The 23,821-nt window shown below is 32.2% G+C and overlaps 1 pseudogene; it reads left to right on the top strand.

Annotated features, from left to right (window-relative positions):
* Positions 1-11,747: 11,747 nt before the first annotated feature.
* Positions 11,748-13,979, top strand: LOC120216404 (annotated as a pseudogene).
* Positions 13,980-23,821: the final 9,842 nt, after the last annotated feature.

The raw sequence follows: 23,821 nt of genomic DNA, 5'->3' as shown, positions 1-23,821 counted from the left end.
AAGAAACTGACCTAAAATAGGTTCACCTACTCGACTATTCCATCTGTGAAGATCATTATCATCACTGAACGTCTTAAACAAAAAGTATAGTAATGTCATATGCAAAAGATGCCCCATGTTGTCTGCACCTATGCACATCTAAATACCAATCCCCTTTTTCATTCCCTTATGAGAGGAGAAGGTTATATTGGTTATTTGTAAGAGAAGGGTATAGTGATTTAGCGTATCTTCTTGGGTAAGGTCAAAGTCCTTGTTTTACCACTTTTAAATCATGTTACTTTGTCAAAGATCTATAACTTTGAATCATTTACAGAGTTTTTTTAATTCAGTTGATATTCAAAGAATTGCAAGTTTGCAATTTGATTCATTGCTTGCCATCTTTAAAGTAACATAAATTTATTTAAATGTTCAAAAAAAGAAAGTTCAAAAACAAGTTACACCAAAATATGAGAAAGTTTAAAAACGAATTCAAACAGGATGTTGTAAATGATGAAATAAAATGAAATGATATTCTTCCTTATTTGGATGCCCCCGAGTTGTTGAAGTCGATTCTATTGAATGCGTAACAGTTCACAATAATGTACCCTGGGACGCCGCCATGATATTCACAATGAGCGTTTTCATCATACGACTTGGAGTATGGAGCTTCATGGGTTCCACCGGGTATGGAGACACTATGTGAGTATCAAAATGTTGTCGGTAAAGTTCCTTGTAAGTCATGGGAATAGGATCGAAATGTTCCCATTTTTTATGAGACATTTGAATGTAATAAAAAAAGAGAAAAATAATGCCAAATATGCAAGAATGCACGATGCATGCAATGTTCGAGGCATTGATCCAAAAATGTGTTTATTATTATAAATAATCCTTATTAGGGACAAAAGTGTTATTTCTTAAGAGTCAAAAAAACATTTTAAAAGTATATTCTTTTAGACGCTGAACAACTTCTGACAGGACACTTCATCTTCCGCCTTTTTCTGTCACCGATTGAATACTCTTTTGAACCATTCCGGCCTCTCTGAGTTGCTTTTTGTACTTGTCCCAAGAAATCTTGAATGGTTGCATCTCTGGTTTTTATTCTTTGCTGAGTCTGCTATAAACGAAAAGCGCCTTTGGAAGCCTCCATTGAAGGGAACTATCTGAAACTCACTTGCTTGCTTCTTGGATTTGTCAAAAATGGTCTGTTGTATTTGAAGGGACTCTCTAGGTCAATAACCTTTTTCTCGTCTTTCCCCTGCAACCTTTGCTAGCTCAAAAAGTTGACTTTTTGTGTGCACAGTGTAAATCTCGGTCCATTCCGAGTCCTTCACCATGCAACAAAGTGGTGTACTCTTCGATCGTGGGCATCACATTTTCTTGACATGAGTCTTTTCTGACCATAGTCGGACCTCTGAGCTTTTCATCTCTTGTATTATAACCCCTTTGTCCATTAACGCAAATTATTTACATTTAACGAACACGTTTTTAGTGGATCAACACCTCTTTTGGATGATGTAAATGATAAAAATAAAATAGAAGAAGACAAAAATGAAAGGAAAAAGTTAGTGAGATAAATATGATAATCAAAATGATAATAAAAGTCTTACCCCACATGATATTTACCCAACATGCTTATTATTCCTACCCGGACATGATCTCTATCCTGTAAGTTTATTTTGGACAAGCCTTAACCGCATAAATTTCTAATTCACATGCTTTGAATAGAAAATAAAGCAGGAAATAATTCAAGCATCTTAGGTTTTGAAATGGAGTTTTGGGGTAGGCTCTAACTCCTGTAGTCTCCCGGTTTAGGTTCTAAAAAAGGTACCCGAATTCTCCTTGTCGGTGCCCCCTTGGGCTTGCCAGACCCTTAGTCCTAAGCTCATTACAAGCTTATGTGAAATAAGTTAAATTCGAGAGGATACATTCCCTTATGCCCATAAGGAGAATAAATTCACACGAAGATATAAGGTATATGAATCCCGAAGGTTACTTGTTAGGCCCATACGGAGAATAAATTCTCACGAGAGCGTCACTTTCACCCCCACTTAAAAGGGTTCGGAGCTCGGGTATAGAGCTAGAGATAGAAACTTTTCAAAAATCTGAAATAATTGAAAAAATATCAGTACAATTATTTATGTGAAAAATAATCAAAGGTAAATAATTGAAATCGAATAAATAAATTAAAACTAAAATTTACTATTTTCGCATAAAAAGACAATCGAAAATTAATTCTGGCCTCACTCACTTACATGTCCCTAGTGGAGTCGCCAAGCTGTCGCGGTCGTCTTTCGGTTGGGCCCAGAATTGGGCTTCAACTTGAATAATGGGTTAGAGTCGCCATCGATCATTTTAAAAAATATTTAGGTTGATCGGACACTATCTTACCTGATCTGTATTTTACCAGAAATATGTCGGGTTCAGGAGTTGGTTACAGTCAAGGAAGGATTAGCACCCTTGAACCGCCCTTTCGGTACCAATTAATTTGTCGGTTGTCTTTAATTGCGAAAATTATAATTTAAAATATTCAATTCGAAATACTTACCTTTGATCGGTTGAAATTTATTCTAAAAATGGGTCCAAAACGTTAGATAAAAAATAAATAAATAAGTCTATAGAGTAAAAATAAAAATAAAAATGAATCAAAGGAAAGGAAAAAATATTAAATAAATTAAAAATAAAAAAATAAAGGAAAAGGCCAAAATAAAATAAATGTAACCTGCAAGTCATAAACAAAAATAAGTTAGAGATTAAAATGAGTAAATGAAATAATTCGAGAATGAAATAAATAAAACACAAATATGGATATGTAAAACTAAATAATGAGAAATAGTTAAAACAATATAAAAAGAGACTAAATTAAAAGAAAGAAGAAATTTATGGGTTTTAAAGGAACCAATGATGTTTGAAAGACCATGGAGAGAATTTATCCTCCAAAGTTAAAAAAACACATGGGTTTTTTAACTTTGGGTTTAGCCTAGGACGTGAAATAGATACAAAAGTGAAAAGATATTAGCTTTTCATCCATTTGCAGTGTCTTCTCCAAAAATATATAACCCGTTTTCCGTTTAGATGCTTGTCATTTTGATCGCCACCGGCAAGCCATCATAAGTCATTGATGGATTTTAAATTATTCCGAGAGGCTCGCCGTGATCCCCTGAGTCCAAATCTGGATTCGATTTCATCGGAAATTGCTCCGATTACCGGAAAATAATAGGAAATTGTTCGGCCTTCCTTTTCTCGATCCGTGATTGTCCACCATTGGATCGCTCCCATTTCGAGATATGTTGCTCCCAGGCATCACCGCTTTCTTCCCAACGGTCGAATTTGCAAACGGACACCCTGGTTTCCCGAAAAAGGCTCCGACCGAGAGGTTAGTACCCTCTCTCATTTTTGTTTCGAAATGAATCTCCTCGATATTTACTTTGAAAAACTCTGTATTCTTTCGCATGTATTTTGCTCATAAATCCCCCTCTTTATTTCGTATCCATTTATAGCCTAGGATTTTGCTAATTTTAGAGAGTTTCATTCGAACTAAAATGCTTGGTTTGTTAGTGATGGAATCTTATTGAGACTAAAACTTGCTGACTTGGTGATGTTGCCGTGAAAATTGGCTGCGTGGGGTGGTTGAACGCGAGGAGTCTTTGGTGGCAGCTCCATTGGATCCGGTTTGGGTTAGCGACTGGGTCGATTGGGTGTGTTTGCAATTAGATTGTACCTAACAAACAAATAGAAAAAATATTAGTTTAACAAAAATAACAACAGTAATATAATAATGTAATATACGTATTATGCAATGTAAAAATAACGTATAATGTCCGACGAAAATTAGTGTCTACACGAGTCATGTAGTCTGTTAGCTGTAAGTTGGACCAATAACTCAAGAATATCTCCTCCCTCATTTGCTGATATAGGTAGTAAATGTAATTCCTTATGTGCACGATATTCCTGGGTCGTTAATTTTGTGCATGGAGAGAGAAATGTTGATGCTCGTGATCTAGTTAAAGAGGGGATAAGGAGAATCAAGCCTTATGTAAATAGATTGGGATCGAGCTCTCTATGGGGTTGAGAGGTTCGTGTAGTAGATGTTTGATAGGGTTAATTTTTGCACGTATTTTCCAGGTCTAGTGATGTTGTTATAAGGGAAATTTACAGAAAATGTACTTTATCTATCTTATTCATCATAATAATGATTTACAACGCTAAGGTAATTATATACAATCACTAGCAGTTACTAATCTAACTAACATATTAATATATTAATAACAACCTAACTAACTAAATAACTGAAATCTAACACTTCCCCTCAAGTTGGTGGTTAAAGATGTAAATTAACCCCAACTTGGAAATCAAGTACTCATGTTGTTGAACTCCCAAGGCTTTAGTTAAAATGTCTGTTGTTGTTCTGTTGTCTTCACATGCTTAGTTTCAATCATTCCATTTTGAATTTTCTCTCAAACAAAATGACAATCAATCTCAACGTGCTTTGTTCTCTCATAAAAAACTGGATTTACTTCTATTTGAAGAGCTGACTTGTTGTCACACGTCAACTTTGTTGGTCCTATGCTCTTGAACCCAAGTTCACTTAACAAACCTGTTAACCAAACTATTTCTGCAACAGTTACTGCCATACTACGGTATTCTACCTCAGCAGATGACCTTGTAATTGTGTTTTGTTTCTTGGATTTCCAAGATAGCAAAGAGTCTCCTAGTTTTATAAAAAAAACCTTTCATTGATCTTCTAGTCATTGGGCAAGTTGCCCAATTCGAATCACAAAAAGCTTGAAGTTGACACTGACTTGCTGCACTTAACAACACTCTTTGACCTGGATTGCCTTTAATATATCTAACCACTCTTAAAGCTGTTTTAAAATGTGATTCCTTTGGTTGCTGCATGAATTGACTTAATAATTGCACTGAATAAGCAATGTCAGGTCTTGTATTAGTAAGATAAATTAATTTCCCAATCAACCTTTGATAGCTTGTCTTGTCTTTTAGCAATTCATCTTCTAAATTATCAATTGGATCTTCTAAAGTCAACCTTTTATTCTGTTCCAAAAGTGTTGTAGTAGGCCTATCACCCCTAGTCCAGTTTCTTCAATTAATTCCAATGCATACTTCATTTGATTTATAACTATTCTTTTTTCTGATCTCAATATTTCCAAACCAAGAAAATACCTTAGTTGACCAAGATCTTTCATCTTGAAATTTCTGTTCAAAATTCCTTTGAGTTCCTCAATAAAACCATTGTCATTTCCAGATATCAAAAGATCATCCACATATATAAGCATTATGACAATTTTGCTTCCTTGTGATTTAGTAAACAATGAATAATCAAACTTTCTTTGAGAATAACCTGCCAGTAGTAGTGCCTCTGTCAGCTTCATGTTCCATTGTCTTGAAGCCTGCTTTAATCCATACAAGGATTTTTGCAGTCTACACACCCTAGTCTCCCCCTGACTGCAAACTCCTTCAGGAAAGGACATATATACCTCCTCAACTAAATCACCTTGGAGGAATGCATTATAAACATCCATTTGAAAAGGAAGCCAATGATGAATGGAAGCAAAAGCAAGAATTGTCCTAACAGTGACCAACTCTGCTACAGGAAAGAAAGTCTCAACATAATCAACCTTCTATTTTAGTGTACCCTTTAGCAACAAGACGAGCTTTAAACCTTTCTTCACCATTCGAATTGTATTTAATTCAGTACACCCACTTACTTCCAATAGGAGTCTTATCTGAAGGCAGGGAAACCAATGACCTGGTATTATTTGATTCCAAAGCTAAAATCTCCTCATTCATGGCTTGAATCCAGGTAGGATTTTGAATAACTTCTTTATAAGTCTTAGGCTCAACCGAATGAGAAATAGAAGAAAGATAAAGTTAAGTTTTAACAGGAAGATGAAAATAAGAAATAAAATTAGAAATAGGATAAGTACCTGGAAGAGAGGAAGATTGGTAGAACTGCACATAATCAAGTAACCAAACAGGCTGTTTTTTGACCCTAGTAGACTGTCTAGGAGGAATATGAATGTTACTTGACAAATAATCATCATAAATAATAGGATGAAGTTGAGGTTAAGATAGATCAGAAACATTTGTTGAAGCTTGAGAAGATGGAGACTGTTTTGAAGAAACAGAAGGTATAGAAGAAGAAGAAGAATGATTGAAGGAAGAATTGGGCTGAGTAGAGTGAAAAGACATAACCAGAAAATCTGATTCAAAAACATCTTGAACAGGGAAAAATAATGAAGAGGAAGAAATAGGAAAATGAAAAGGGGAAAATATAAATCAGAAACATCTTGAATAGGGGAAAATAATGAAGAGAAAGACATAGGAAAATGAAAAAGGAAAATGTCTTCATGAAACTTTACATCTCTATTAACAAAGAATGTTTTTTTTTTCAAGATTGAACAAGAGGTATCCTTTTTGAGTTGCAAAATAGCCCATGAATATGGAAGGTATAGCTTTTGAAGAGAATTTGCCTTTGTAGTTTGGTTGAGTAGCATAGCATAAACACCAAAAAACCTCATATGAGAAATATTAGGTGGTTTACCATGAAGGATTTCAAAAGGAATTTTTTCATCTATAGAGGAAGAAGGCAACCTGTGGATTATGTAACAAACTGTGTTGACACATTCTCCCCAAAATTTAATAGGGACTTACGAATGAAATTTTAGAGCTCTAGATACTTCTAGCAAATATTTATGTTTTCTTTCAGCAATACCATTTTGCTTAGGAGTATGAACACATGAACTTTGATGAACAATGCCCAAGGAATAAAAAAATAAGAACATTCAGAGGCAAATAATTCAGAACCATTGTTACTTCTAATGAACTTAATTGTGACTGAAAAATGGTTTTTTTATATAGGCAAATAACTGTTTTAAAGAAAGGATTGCATTACTCTTAAGCCTCAACAAGAAAATCCAGGACATCCTTATATGATTATCAATAATGGTTAGAAAAGACATATATCCATTATGAGTAGAAATCCTATAAGGCCTCCATAGGTCAATGTGTATTAAATCAAATGGTTTAGATGCCCCAGAAATACTATGTGGAAAGGGTAACCTAGAATGTTTAGCAAGAGGACAAACAGAAAACTTATGTATACAGTTAGCATGAAACTTGTAAGACTGTAAGTATGGTATTTTATGTAAATTGGATAAAGAAGAATGCTCTAAACGAGCATGCCAAAGCTTAGTATTATTAACACTTGAAAGACTCATACAAGTTGAAAAAACAGAGGCTGGAGTACATGAAAAAAGAGAATTATAATGAGAAACAGAAGAAATACCAGAACCAAAAGTAGAAGAATAAAAAAAATACAACCCTCGAGACTATCTACCAATCCCCTTCATCCTTCTATTGGAGAGATCCTGTAAAATGTAAAATCAAGGTAAAAAGAAACATTGCAATTAAGTTTTTTGGTTAATTTGGAAACAAATAGGAGGTTATGAGAGAATTTAGGAACAAACAAGACATTTGTAAGGGAATGATCCTATTTGGAAACAAATAGGAGGTTATGGAGAGGTCCTATATGTGTGATGGAAGTTGTTTAGCCATTGCAATTAAATACCTGCAAGATTTACTGTTAGATCCACAGAAGGTTCATTTTTCAAGAGGTTAAGGATTTGATTGTACTGAGCGCGTGTGAAAACAAGAGCATTAGAAGCAGCATCTTGTTGTGGCTTAAGACTTGCCTGATTATGAGAACCAATAGCAGGTCGACTAGAAGCCAAAGCCACCTGACTCCCTTTCTTCTTGGAGAATATGAAATCAGCAGGAAATCTGATTAGCCTATAACAATTCTCACGCTTATGCCCTCGAATCTTACAGTGATCATATACACCAGAAAACTTCTTCATATCACTATTCCCAGTAGAATTAGAGTACATAACAGAAACTTCAGAAATCAGAGAAAGAATAGAAGAGTAAACCCTCTACGATTCTTCTTGAACAAGCATCAAGTATGCATTATTTACAGACAACAATGGCTGCATAAGCAGGATCTGACTTTGCACAGCAGCATACGTCTCATTGAGACCCATGAGAAATTGAAACAATTTCTATTGAGTGTGATGAGCACAGGTGCATTGTGAAAGAACACAACTGCATGAAGAAATCAGAACCAAAGCTTCTTACTCATCCCAAAGTAATTTAAAACTAGCAAAATAGGCTGAAATTGTAGAATCACCTTGAGTTAGGAGAGCAATTTCATGATGAAGGAAAAATGTCCGAGATCCATCAACCTTATCAAATCTTTCCTTCAGGTCTTGCCAAACTAAAGCAGCACTGGACGCGAAAACGATGCCAGTCGAAGATCTTTATTCACCGTATTGAGGATCCAGGATAATACAAGAGCATTGCATCGCTCCCATTGTGAATGCAATAGTTCGTCAAAGTCTTCTTTCCGATAGTCACCAGTGACAAAACCTAACTTGTTCTTCGCAAGCAGAGCAATCTTCATAGATCTACTCCATACACCATAATTTTCGATGCCAAGAAGTTGATTCGATACAAGAAGAAAACCAGGTGCATCAAAGGCATGAAAGAATAACGGGTGATTGAAATCAATGACGGAATTTTCCATGGTAACCAAAGAGGGAAGAAAAAACCCTAAATCAAGTTTGACCGAGAAAATGAATTCACGGGAAGCAGATCAAATGACTCATGATACCATGTTAAAAGGGAAATTTACAGAAAAGGTACTTCATCTATCTCATTCATCATAATAATGATTTACAAAGCTAAGGTATTTATATACAATCGCTAGCAGTTACTAATCTAACTAACATATTAACAGATTAATAACAACCTAGCTAATTAAATAACTGAAATCTAACAGATGCGTTCTTGTTTGTGATGGTGTCTTCTAGTTCTGTTATATATGTGTCGTCGATTGACCAAGAATGGTACCGGTTTGAGTTTCATTGTCTTTGGTTCACGATTTGGCTCGAACATTAATTCGTTAGGTGATGTAGAGGACGAGATAATGGCTCCTCGCTGAGGTGCTGATTGTTTATGCTGAAAGTATGTCAGCTAGCTATCTTGCATTTTAACTTTCTAACCTTGGGTGTTATCGAGTTTAATGTAGGTTGTGTGCTATTGTTGGAATCTGATGATGTTGTTTACTTTCGTTGATTATGGATGGGATGTAAGCTCAGTTATGATGTGTAAGAGATAATTTATATTGGTATTGATAAGGCCACTGTTTTCCTCCATTAGGTATAGGGATTTTTTAACTAAACTCTTATCATTGTCTTATTAATCTTATTTGCATTAATAAATCGGCCAATCTTATTTCTCAAAAAAATATATATAATAGGTGTCAATATAATTTAAATGTTATATTTTTAATTTACAACATAATGTCTAAAATGTATATTCTATCTTTTCAAAATTATTTTGAACATCAATCTCAAACAATTAAATTTTAAATTGCATTTTTGAAAAATCACTTTTAAAATTTCTTTCCTACCCACTTTCAAAAGTCACATTTTTTTAAAACAATATCAGCCCTAAGACTTTCATTCCATATTTAAAATCACACTTGAGTAATTATGAGTAATTATAAACTATGCCAATCAACTTGTTATTTTATTTTATGAAGGATTCAATAAATTAAATTTAGACATAATGATATAATTATGTAAAAAAATATAACTATTATCTGAATAATTATATATAAATATAATTATGAGAATTCTAATTTTATAGACATGTTTGATTGATGGCATATAGCCACCTTGTAAATATTGTAATTTTCTATACATATTTGATTGTATAAATTATAATTATATAATTACAAAATCTTAAATTTAATTATAAAAAAAAAGTATAATTACGGGCACAATTACACTAATTATCACTCATTCTTCATAAATCAAAAATTGAAATTGAATATTTTCAATTACATTCAATTCAATAGGACTCACAAATTACTATAATTATTTAAACATGTTAATATTATATAGTTACAATAAAATCTAAATATACAATTATTTTTCAAATGCATTCTAAATAATTAAATAATATATATTTTCATTATAATATACATAAACTTTGATTAAAATTATAAAATTTTGTTTAAAATAAAATTATTTTTAATACTTAAATGTTTCTTCACCTATAAATTTACACATATAAACATATACTCATTCATGTATCTTCTTATATAATATACTAATAGCATGCTGATTACATTTAAAATTATTCGCCAAAGTAAAATTATGTTTGAGATTAGTATTTGATACGTAATGCTAACACATGTCTGTTATACTTTACATTTCATCCTTTCCATTTCACTTGTAGAGCTTCTGATATTATATGAAATAATGTTAATAATAATAATGATAATAACAACAACAATATGAGCTATAAATTTCCAATTTCTTAAAAAAAAAATGGGACGGTCCAGAACATCCATTGTGAAACCAATCTCTACAGTCAGATCGGATTCCCCCGGTCCCAACTTGTAGATCGGCGCAGTATAAAAACGACGTGATCCCAGTGTTTCAAAGAGATTATATGGTTTACACCACTCCTTTTGTGTTTATTTTCGCTTTTGCCCCTCCGTCCTTGTACTTCTCGAGTTTCTCGGCTTTTGTGGCTTTCTGCTTAATGGAAGAGCTCCTTAAGCTTTAATTTTTTGAGTTCTGCAGTTCGTACATTTTCGCCTGCAATTTTGAAAGAAGTAATCGTTCTTCTTCTCTTTCTTCCTTCACCTAACTTTCACCGGTAAGGTTTTTTTTTTTTTTTGAAAATTTTGTTTTTAATTTACTGTCTCCCTTTTTTTTAATTTGTTTCTGTTTGCAGTTCTGTTTCATTTCAACTGTAAGATCTCCATCCCCTCTTTTACCGGTTTCTGTTTGCAGTTCTGCTTCATTTCAACTGTAAGATCTCCATTTTTTTTTAAATCTTTTGTATTTGTTACCTGCTTGTTCTGTTTGGTTGCTCGGAAAACAAAAAGAAAATGGATGTATAGTACTTTCCTTTTTTGCTATTTTCTGTTTGGTTTATCTTCCTCCTTTTTATCCTGCTTATCATTCAGGCAATATGGAATACTAAACTATCCTAGAAGGATTTAGTGCATAAGACAATAAGACTATACTCTATTTTCTCTCTTTTTTGTACTCTTATGTTTTTTATTTTACATTCTATTGTTTCTCAGTAGTGTAAAATAATGCTAATGGTAGTTGATTTTTCGTACCGACTTTTTTTAAACTAGACTCAGATTTTGGTAAGTTCTTTTTCTTGTTAAAATCAGGGAGTAGAAATCATTCTCCACACGATAATAAGAATTTGTTAAAGTTGACACTCGGTTTTTTCATTGACATGTAATTTAGTGTTTTGTGTGTGTGTGTGTGTGTGTGAAGTAAGACTGGTTAAATGCATATTAGTTAGGCGTTACACCATTATTTGAGCTTTTTGACTCTTGAATGGAAGCCATTTATATGACACAAATTAACAAACCATGGTAGCTCGAGTTTCCTAAGAATAAAAATGTTGAATTAGGTTTAATGGATGTTATTGGATTCTGAAACTAATGATGCATGGGGGCCTTTCACCAGGAACCATCAATAATTATGGAACAACTCTATTTGGTGGTTAAATTTAGATCATCTTAGACATTGATTGTATTTTGTAGTGGTACTGAATCTTGTGTTTTGCTTTTCAAAATAATTTGGCTTAGAAAGTGTTATTCTTGAAGTGAGTAGAAATTTTTTGATTTCTTGTTTTTGGGTTTCTAATCTATACAGTATAAGAGGCTGCCTTGAGAAGTTTTGGGTTCTGATGTCTCCACCGCTGCTGGGCGTGGAGGAGGAAGTGCAGAGTAATGTTTCTTCTCCCTCTGTTGACTGTGGCTTGGGGTTAAAGGAGCATAATTATCTGGGATTATCTGATTGTTCTTCAGTTGACAGCTCTGGTGTCTCGAGTTTGCCAGAAAATAATAAGAATAATCTGAATCTGAAGGCTACAGAGTTTAGGCTTGGTCTTCCGGAAACCAATCCCCTGAGACAGAAACAGAGCTTTGCTTGCCGAATTCAGGAAAATTTGATGAGAAGCCGCTGTTTCATCTACTTCCTTCCAAAGATGGAATCTGCTCATCATCACAGAAAAATGTTGTTACTGGAAACAAACGGGGTTTCTCTGACACCATGGACGGGTTCTCTGAGGTGAAAGGCTACGTGTACATGGAAAAAAGTTGGATGTTTCATGAAGCTGGTTCTGATTCTGAGTCTCCACAATCTGTGGGACGTAAAATATCCTGGTATTTCAGGAGTTAATGTGATTTTGTCAGTAAGGTCTCCTGGAGTTCAAGCATCTGTAGAGAAAGATGAGCCTGCAGATGTGTTACAAAAACAACCTTATTCCACTAGCGGAATCAATCCCAAGCAGACTGATATTTCTAACAACAAAAGCAGTGCACCTGCTGCCAAGTAAGCATAATTTACTGGAGAAATGACTCTTAACATTTGGATGATATAATGGGCATTATTTCTTAACTTTTTTATTTTATTGTTGTTATGATATGCCATCCTTGACAGGGCACAGGTTGTTGGGTGGCCACCAGTAAGATCATTTAGGGCTAAAACCCTGGCCACTTCTTCGAAGAACAATGATGAAGTTGATGGAAAGCCTGGTCCTGCTGCTCTTTTTGTCAAGGTCAGTATGGACGGTGCTCCTTATCTGAGGAAGGTAGATTTGAGAACTTATTCGACTTACAGGGAACTGTCTTACGCTCTTGAGAAGATGTTCAGCTGTTTTACCCTCGGTAAGCTTTGTATTCTTTCATGGCACTTTGGCACTATCAAACTGAACACTTCTGATGCAAGAATGTCTGGCAAAGGTCTGGTTAACCACACGTGCATTATGATTTCAGGTCAATGTGGGTCTCATGGTGCTGCTGGGAAGGAAATATTGAGTCAGAGCAAGTTGAAGGATCTTTTGCATGGATCAGAATATGTGCTAACATACAAAGATAAAGATGGCGACTGGATGCTAGTCGGGACGTTCCTTGGGAGTAAGCTTCAGTCAAATTTACTGGTTGCTTTGATATTTTCTTTACCCTATTTACTTTCTTCCGAAAATTCCTCTTCGAGTCTTGTTGGATGTATTTATGATGAAACACTCATTGCTGATAGATTGAGATTTCCTCCCTCTTGTTACCGTCATCTGCCTTTAATTTTGTCTCAGGATGTTTATTGAAACATGCAAGAGGTTGAAAATCATGAAGAGTTCTGATGCAATTGGATTAGGTAAGTAGTAATTGGTTTCCTGATCTTCCCGGAATAAATCAAATTTATTATATATTTGGTATATATCACTTCATCAAGGGAACCAGGACTCATGCACATGTTATCAGCTTTTGTTTGTCTCTATCTTTATGTTCATATATTTGAGTGTAGATCTGAATTATTGTACGTCTTGCACTAGAAATGTACTCATCTAGATTCATGTTTTCTACACAATTTAATAATTCCTGGTGTTTTTTGAATGGGAGTTATACCAATCATCATATTCATGCATTCATCTCAAGGTACAACTAAAAATTGGGGTGTGGAGTATTACTTGGACCAAGTACTCTCATGTCTTACAACTCGAAATGATGTGCAAAGATTATCTGTTATCTGGAAATAATTATGTTCTGTACTCAAATGCCCTATAAACCGTTGATGGCCAAAGTCATAGACTGAATGTTACTGTATCTTCCGTGTGTACAGCTCCTAGAGCAGTGGAGAAATCCAAGGCCACCAACAAGAAAGAGTCCGGATATGATGGATAATATCCTTGTGTGAAGCAAAAATTCCAAAGCAGATGCTTGCAGGGTGTGTTTGTGCCTAATGAAGACATATATCATAGTCCATCTAATCTATGTTTTAATGGCAAGAATAGTCAGCATTTATCTTTACCACTAGTTTATAATAATCGCTGAATGTGCTGTGAAAATTAGTGATCGGAGATGCATAATTCTCGTAGGAACCTGTGATGTTTGAGATGCTCTGTTTTTTGTCAAATGTGTGTTTGATCGTAAATCTTCCTCATGCTTCTTATGTCAATGATTTATACGATTACGCCATATCGAAAACTAACAAAAATATGAACTTGATACCGTCTCAAAATAAGGAGGGTAGAGTCGATTACAGTCGACGGTGCCAGAAGGAAAGGACGACCAAGGCGAAAGTGGGAAGACTGCTTGAGATCTGATTTGAGAGATTTAGCCCTTACCGAAGACATGACCTCTGATAGGAAAATATGGAGGCTAAAGACTAAGGTAGTCGAGTAGTGTGGGTCACATCTATAGGGTGTATCATCTCTGTCTTCTTTTAATGTCTTTGTAGTATTTTCCATGACTTATACTTTTAATACGTTTCTGTTATTGGTATTTATGAAGGATTAGAATTGGGCTTGCTAACGTTGACTTCTGTGTATCATTCTCTTCATGTTGCCTCTTTTAAATTTAGCCGGATCTTATGTTTCTGTCTATATGCAGAGATTCTTTCGCAGGGATTATTATGCAGGGATTAATTCCCGTTACAGACGCACATATGATTTTAATGACTGCATATGAATACTGTTTAGCTATGTATTTATGTATTTATTTATACATGCATTGCATTTTATCTAAATTTTTAATTTTCTGACTGCCGAAGGTCTTTCACGGAAGCTACTCTCAACCTGACGTTGGGGTAGCCTACTACCCTACCTCCCCTTACCCCATACATATGAGAATTGGATTTTGTTGTTGTTGTTGAATTTCAATTGTACCAAAATTTATAAAATTATAGAGCACGAATTTGACAAAATACATGAATTGATAAAGGTGTTGATTTGTCAATGAGTCATGTAATGATCAAACAAAAAATTCATTTGTATAACCTGACTATTTCTTTGTTTTGACCAATTGAGCCATGACAACTGCTTGTATCCTTTTTTTCCACTAAGAAAAAGAGTATATAAAAGTTTGAGCTCAGTTGCTTAGCGGTCTTTTTCAACGAGTAATTGAAGTGCATGAATATGACTCATGTTCGGATCTCTTAAAACTTTGTTTTTGTGTGATGTGTACATACAGCTTTGGTGTTTTCATGTTTCTAATGATTGGAGGTTTTGATTTTGTAGAAGGGAGGACATGAGCAGCACTTGGAACAAACAAGTGGGTTATTGGATATAAGAAGTAACAATTCCACCTTCTCCCACTCTGCATTTCTCCTTTGCCTCTTCTGATTTTAGGAAAGCATAAACGAAGCAAATCTAAAGAAGAATGAAAGGAAAACTCAACATAAAACGAATGAAGAAGAAGACTGAGAAGAGAGATAGGGATTTTGACTATAAAGTCAACGAAGGAAAAGCAACGTGAAAACATAAAATGTATTATTGAGAAAACTCCAGTCACCTTACAAAGAAAGCCCATTATTTATACAAGGCCCAGATACAACAGACTAACCGTCTGACTCAACAAACCAACTAGGCTAAAGACACAATCAGGTACAACCAAGTATAGAGTATATTATTCTGCTGGTTTTCTCAACTTTAACAACATTCACCTGCTTCCTTCTGAGTTTCTGCCCATGACTTAACTCCAAGTCGATAACGCATTCTACTAAACGCAGTTGGAGGAATTGGTTTTGTATGTAGGGCTGTAAAATCAGGTAATTGGACAGGTTTCAGTCGGATCTTGGCGGGTCGGGTAAAATCGGATACAGATCAACTCAGGTTGATTTGACACTGATCCAGATCGGGTTCAGGTCATGTCAAATGGGTTCGGGTTAATTTCAGGTTGATTTGACACCAGATCCAGATCGGGTTCAGGTCGTGTCATTTTCAGTTTGGATCGATGTCAGTTCAGGTCCGAAGCAAATAAAGACCAAGTTAATTCAGGTTCGGGTGGACTTCAGTCGGATCTCGTTCAAATCGGATCACATCATTGACAGATAAAATTTAGGTCGGATGTTTATCATATACGGATTGAGTTCAGGTCAGGTCATTTTTATTTTTTGGATTAAATATTTTGTCATCTTTCGTGATTGTTGAATTGCAAGTTGTAATTGTATATGATTTCGAGTAATTTAAGAGAAAAATAAATATTCATAGATCAATTTTGTAAAAAATATAAATTTAATGACAAAATTGAAGAAATATAAAATTAAAAATAAAATCTTTAAATATAAATTGAACAACACACATATGTAAGGGACTAAATAAAAATAAATTTAAAATATGAGGTTTAAATTAATATAAAAAAGGATTAAATTAAACACATTTAAAAAATTATAGGCCAGTTACAAAAAAAAAATAAATAACAACTAACAATGGAAGATGCAAATATAAATTTAAGGACTAAATTGAATACATATAAAAGTGAAAGACTTAAAATTGAAATAAATTAAAAAAACACAAAAGGATTAAATCAAAATAAATGCAAAATGTGAAGAAATAATGAAAAATATAGTAAATTACATTCATTTAAAAAATTGAAAAAATATAATATATATATATAATATAAGTTTATATATAAACTATATAATTATTATAAACTATATATAAATTATGTTTATGTGAACTATATAATTATTATAAACTATATATAAATTATGTTTATGTGAATTATATATATAAATTATATATGTATAAACTATATATGTATAAACTATAGAAAATATATAGTTTATAAAATATTATTTATATTAATATAGTATATATATATATATATATATATATATATATATATATATATATATATATATATATATATATAAACTATATATGTATAAACTATAAAAAATATATAGTTTATATTATATATTATAATTTATATTATATAGTATATATATGTATGTATAACTATATATATATATATATATATATATATATATATATATATATATATATATATATATTAAAGAAATACTATGCATAAACTATATAAAGTAATAAATTATATAGTTTATAAAAACCCTAAACCTTATACCTTAAAACATAAATCCTAAATCCTAAACTTTATAAACTATATATATGTATAGACACATTTGATAATTCATATATAGTTTATATAAACAATAGTTTATATAAATTATATATGTAACATTAACCTATAGTCTATAAACAATAGTTAATATATGTAACTTATAGTACATGTATGTATAAACCATGTATAGTGTGTATATATATATATATATATATATATATATATATATATATATAAACCATATAAAGTAAATTACTTATATAGTTTATAGAAACAATATGCATAAACTACATAAATTAATAAAGTATATAGTTTATAAAAACCTTAAACCCTAAACCCTAAACCCTAAATCATAATCCCTAAACCCTAAACACTATACATAAACAATAGTTAATATATGTAATCTAACCTATAGTATATGTATACATGTAAACTATAGCCTATATATGTAACTTATAGTACATGTATCATGTATGTATAAACTATGTATAGTATATATAAACTATGTATATATATAACCTATAGTATATGTATATATACAATCTATTTATATGTTATATAAACTATATATGTAACCTATAGTTTATAATCAATAGTTTATATTAGTGTAATATATAGTTTATACTTTATAACCTATAGTATATAATTTATAAACTATAGTTTATATTAATGTACTATAGAGTTTATATTAATGTTAATTATATTAACTATAATTTATATTAATATAGTATATAGTTTATAAACTATATTATATTAATATTAATTATATTAACTATAGTTTATAAATTATACTATATAATTTATAACATATAGTTTATATTAATATTAATGTTATAGACTATATGTTATATTAATATTAATCATAAATTATAAACTATATTATATTAATATAAGTTAATATTAATATTAATTATATTAATATTAATATTAATTATAATATATAATTATTATAATATTAATTAAAATAGTTAATTAATAAAAATTATAAAGGGATGAAATTGAAATAATTTAAAATATAACGATTAAATTGAATCATTAATGTTGGACTAAATTGAATAAAATCAAAAATAGAGGACAACACTACAATGCCAAAAGAAATTAAAAACACACGGATCCAAAATACCCGACCCGAACGGATCGCTATATAATGTCAGAATTTTGTTTTTTTTCCTCATTTTCAACTTCTTATTCACTTCTCTCATTTTGCTCTCTCTTTAGCTCTCCATTTCTCTCAAATTCTCTGCCTTATCTCTAGAAGTTCATCCGTGTTCTTCATTTTTCTTTGAAAAAACCTTGTTTTGATCTTCAAAAACACCAAATCCAATTTTTTTTTTGTTTTTTGGATCAAACACTCGAAATTTCATCATTGTTCATCCTTATTCATCCGAAAACCCTCATTTGATCTTCATAAACACCAAAACCCATACGTTTTCTTGTTTTTTTCGATCAAACACCCAAACTTTTCTCCCTTGTTCATCCGTTTTCATCCCAGTTCATATTTGTTCTTCACAAAAACCTTCCGTTGATCTTCACAAACACCAAAACAAATACCACTTCATGTTTTTTAGATCAAACCTCTCTTTGATCCTTACAAACACCTAAACCCTTAGATCATTTTGTTTTCTTCAATCAAACCCAAACCTGTTCATCTTCTGTCACCTAACCTTAACTTGAACCTAAACCCTAAATTAGAACCTAAACCCAAACCCAAACCTAAACCCTAACCTAAACCCAAACCCTAATTAAACCCAAACCCAAACCCAACCCAAACCTAAACCCAAACCCAAACTCAAATCTGAACCCGAATCCAAAACCTGAACCTGAACCTAAATCCAAAACCCTAACCTAACCCCTAACCCAAATTTTAACCCAAACCTAAAAAACCATAACTGAGCATCTTTACTTGCTGTCTCTGTTGATATTCAAATCCCTTTTTTCAAGGGTTTCATGGACAACTTTTCTTACGAGTTGAATGATCCAGGTATGTTATTGTTTAGTATTGTATTATTTTGTTTTTGATTTTAATATTGTTTATTAATATATTATTAACTTCTTTTGTAGGAGAAAACCCAACAAATCACAGTGAAGGGCTTTCTGAAAGAGGTAAATAAACTGTTTAATTTGTAGCTACTGTTGATTTGTTTATACTGTTGATTTGTTTGTGTTGTTGGTTGTTCATTCGGATTGTTTTTATAAGGTTATTAGTTGCCTTTATTTAAAGTTTAAATAAACTGTTTAATTTGTAGCTACTGATGATTTGTTTGTGTTGTTGGTTGTTCATTCGGATTGCTTTTATAAGGTTGTTAGATGTCTTTATTTACAGTTTAAATAAACTGTTTAATTTGTAGCTACTGTTGGTTATTCATTCAAATTGCTTTTATAAGGTTGGTTCCTAGGCCTAATTTTTGTTTGCAAGGGGATATAAATGATGTACTGTCCGAAGCAGTTGATTTAAATAAATCCTCTAAGAGGAAGTCCACTGGTTCATTCAAATTTGGGAGAAGAACCTCTGCTGTTTGGGACCACTACACATTCACCAAAGCTGATGATGGTTTTGTTTATGTCGAGTGTAAGTATTGAAAATTGAAAAGGTATAAAGGTGATTCCTATATTGGTACATCTAACCCTAAAAGACATATTGAGAAATGCCAAGCATATAAGGATTTTCTTGCTGAAAATCCAGATAGTGTAGCTTTTTTTATCAAAACAAATACTGTGAATTGTTTGTTGATGCTATTCTGTGTCATGGTTATGCATATAGTATAGTTGAGCATGAAAAACTTAGGGTTTTACATCAATACCTTAATTCTTTTGTTAAGGATATATCTAGGTATACTGTTACTAAGTATTGCATATTGGAGCATGAAAAGCATAAAAAATTAATGTTTGATTCAATGAATTATGTCTCAAGTCGTTTTTGTTTTACATGTGATGCTTGGTCTGCCTGCACTTCACATTCTTATTTTTCCCTTACTGCTCATTATGTTGATAATAATTGGAAACTTCAGTCTAAAATACTTAATTTTCATCGTTTTCCTCCTCCTCGTGATGCTGAGTCTATCTTTAAGTTTGTGAAAAAGATGATATGTGAATGGGGTCTTGAAAAAAAAGCATTTACCATTACACTTGATAATGCTTCTGCAAATGATAGAATGGTTAAGAGACTGAAAGATGATTTGAATGTCATTTCTCCTCTTCCCTGCAATAGTAAGTACTTCCATATAAGGTGTGTTACCCACATTTTGAACTTGATAGTTTAAAAAGGTTTGAAGGTAATTGATTCTTCTGTTAATAAATTACGTCATATTGTTAAGTTTATTGATTCTTCTGACTCTCGACTTTTTGCATTTGAATTAGCTATTAAAGACTGTGATTCTTCTTTCTCTGGTAAGTTAGTATTGGATGTTCTTACTCATTGGAATTCGACTTACTTGATGATTCATAGGGCCCTTGAGGCAAGATTAGGGATTAACTTGTTTGTTAATAGGGAAAATGAGTTGGATATCATTACTGATTATGAATGGGAAACAATTCAAACAATCTGTGATTTTCTTGAGCCTTTTTATGAAATTACTACTCTGTTCTCTGGTTCTGAGTAACCCACTTCTAACTTGTATTTGGTTAACGCTGTTGCAATTGAGAAATTGTTGTGTGATGCTCATAATGATCCTTGTGAAGGTATTTCTGCAATGGCAGGACCCATGCTTGAACTTTATGAGAAATATTGGTCTGATCACTCTATGATTCTATCTTTTGTTGTTTTACTTGATCCTCGATATAAATTACAACTGCTTAAGGAGTTGTACAATGTTCTTTATGTTGAGGATGAGATTCAATGGAGGGTAAGTCTCATTTATGATGAGTTTCTTGAGTTATATGTATTTTATTCAAAAAATGCACCTTGTGTTTCTTCTTATTATTATTCTTCTGTCCAAAGTAACACATCCTTGGACAGAAATGGCTCAAGTTCCAATCGTCCTCGAACATTTAGAAAATTAGATTTATTTCAGGTTAGTTAATATAATTTCTAGTTGAATTTTAACTTATTTATTTCCTGTTTTTATTTACTAATTTCTTGTCTTTTGTTTTTCAGAATTTTGATGCCAATTTAGCTTCTTCAAGGAGTGGACGATATGATGTTGACTCATACATCAGTTTTCCCCTTGTCCCTCGTACTGGAGAATCGAACTTCGATATTTTGGAGTATCGAAAAAATCAACGTGTTTCATATCCTGTACTTTCTTGCATGGCAAGAGATATATTGGCTATTCCAATTACTTCAGTTGCATCTAAATCGTCCTTTAGTATGGGGGTAGAATTTTGACCAAATTAAGAGCTTCACTCTAACCAAAAAATGTTGAGATTTTTGTTACAACCCGTAATTGGTTGTATGGTTTTGAGCCGAAGGATAAGGATAAAGTCTACCTTACTGTGGTTAATGAGTTTGCTATGTAAAGGTATGATATAATTGCTTTCTATTTTATTTTAATCTCAATATTTCAAGTTGTTTATTAATTATTTTAATTTTAATTTTTTAGGGTGTTAACGTTAAGTGAAACCATTGGAATTTACGATTCAGTCTTGTTTCTTCCATTTATAGGTAACTTTTACTTATTAATTACTTATTATCTTTATTATGTTTAGCAGTATCTGAAACAAATTTTAATTGATGATTTTTTTTGTAGGATACTTCTGTCCAAAGTAACACATTCTGATTTTGCTTGATATTAATTTTATTTTCATAAACAATGTTGAATGTTTGATTATGTAAGGGTTTGGTAAAGTCAGAAATGTTTGGCATTGTTGGCCATCGTATTCCCTTTGGTTTTATCGCTAATTAAATGTTTGTTTAATGCAAAAAATCTGCCTGATGTTGTTGTTGTTGCCTGCTGTTTCCTGCCTGTTGTTGCCTTGTATTTTATTTTGTTGGTATGACTTAAATAGATTGTTGAAACTGTCATTTTTTTCGAAATAGCTACTCATGTTAAATTATGTTGGTAGCTTTAAAAGTTGCCCGTAATTTAACAATGTTGGCAGCTATTTCGATATAAAAGCTCGATGAAGAAATTTCTGGTAGCAAAGTTATGTTTTTAGCCTTATAACATTTTTGATATATGATCTGAGAGCTTATTTTTTTTAATTTTTTTCTTCATTTTATTGTATTCAACTTGAATTGACTCAAATGTTATTCAAATTTTATATTAAATGTTATTTAAATTCTCATTATCAATTAATTTTATATTTTATATTATTTTTCATTTATGTTATAATTGTTAGATAATTTTTTGTACCAGAATTAAACGATATAGTTTATATATATATTTTAGAGAATTAAACATGTTCAATACTAATATTCATTTATTATCAAATTAATTATCATTTTATTGTCAAAATTATTTATATTAATAATGTAAACCATTAATATATATATCACATAATAAATACTTTCATTATTAATATTATTTTTTCTTTATATAAATTAAACTATATAATTTATATAAATTAAACTATATTTTCCTTTGAATTATTAATAATGTTTTATCTAATTTACATTTAAATAATTTTATTAAATAATTTTATATTATAAGTCTATTTATTAATTTAATTATCATAATAAATATTTTATTATAACATTTAAAAAGTAATCATATTATTATTTTTAATTACAACATAAGTTAAAAAACTCACAATTTTATTAAAATCTTATAATTTTATCCATTGCAATATATAAGTCAGGTAAATATCAAATTAGGTCATTAACAAGTCGGATCATTTACAGGTCAGGTTAAAAACAGGTCGGGTTAAAAACAGGTCGGGTAATACCAGTTATTTACCAGGTCAACCTCGGGTTCATGTTCATATCAGTCGGATGCAGTTCGGGTTCAAGTATCATATTTTCGGTTCAATTCGGGTTCATGTTGTTCGCAGGTCGGATACAGGTTGGGTTCAGATCCACAATTTCCAGGTCCAAATTGGGTTCAGGTCAACATCAGATCCGACTCGAGTCGGTTTCGGATCGCCACAGTGCATGTCAAAAATAGTTTTGATTCGAGTCGGTTTCAGTCAGTTTTGCAGGTCGAGTCAACTTTTTACAGCCCTATTTGTATGGATGTTTTCTATTTGTTCGGATGAAGGAACAAAATTAACTATTAGCTGTTCAGCCAACACTCTTTCTCGAACAAAATGGATATCGATTTCCACATGTTTGATACGATGCTTGATACGAGCGTGATGAGTAAGGTTGGCTGGCATGGAAACAGTAGAGGTGTTATCACACCAAACAATTGATTTTGCAACAAGTTCCACGCCAATTTCACTAAGCAACTGTTCTATCCATATTAATTCATAGACAGAATTTGCAAGACTACTGTACTCTGCCTCTGAAGTAGAACGAAACACCACAGATTGTTTCTTCGAGCACTAAGCAATTGGATTGTATCTCAGGTATATACAAAACCCTGAAGTTGAGCGTATGTCCTCGACAGAGTCGAGGAGGTTGCCCAATTGACATCAGCATAGCAGACCAGGCTGAAATTTCCTATAGGGCAAAAAATAATTCATGATCAAGCGTGCCACTGAGGTATCTCAAAATCTGCTTGACCGCCCGCAAAAGAGTGTCACAAGGATTGTTCATACACTAACTAGCCTTGTTTACAACATATGCAATATCCGGTCTAATAAGACATATATTGCAAGCCGCTCATAACACTACGATAGAGATGAAAATCATTAAACAATTGTCCATCATTGACTTTCAACTTAGGAAATATAACCATAGGTGTGGGTGTAGGAGTTGAACCTTTCATATATGATTTCTCAAGCAAATCTAGGATATATTTTTCTTATTAAGGATCATTATATTTGCAG

This window comes from Hibiscus syriacus, unplaced genomic scaffold (genome assembly GCF_006381635.1).
Source record: "Hibiscus syriacus cultivar Baekdansim isolate YM2019G1 unplaced genomic scaffold, ASM638163v2 tig00110160_pilon, whole genome shotgun sequence".
NCBI classification, from domain to species: Eukaryota; Viridiplantae; Streptophyta; class Magnoliopsida; order Malvales; family Malvaceae; genus Hibiscus; species Hibiscus syriacus.
Note: the sequence above shows the minus strand (reverse complement) of the source record. Positions and strands in the feature narration are given on the sequence as shown.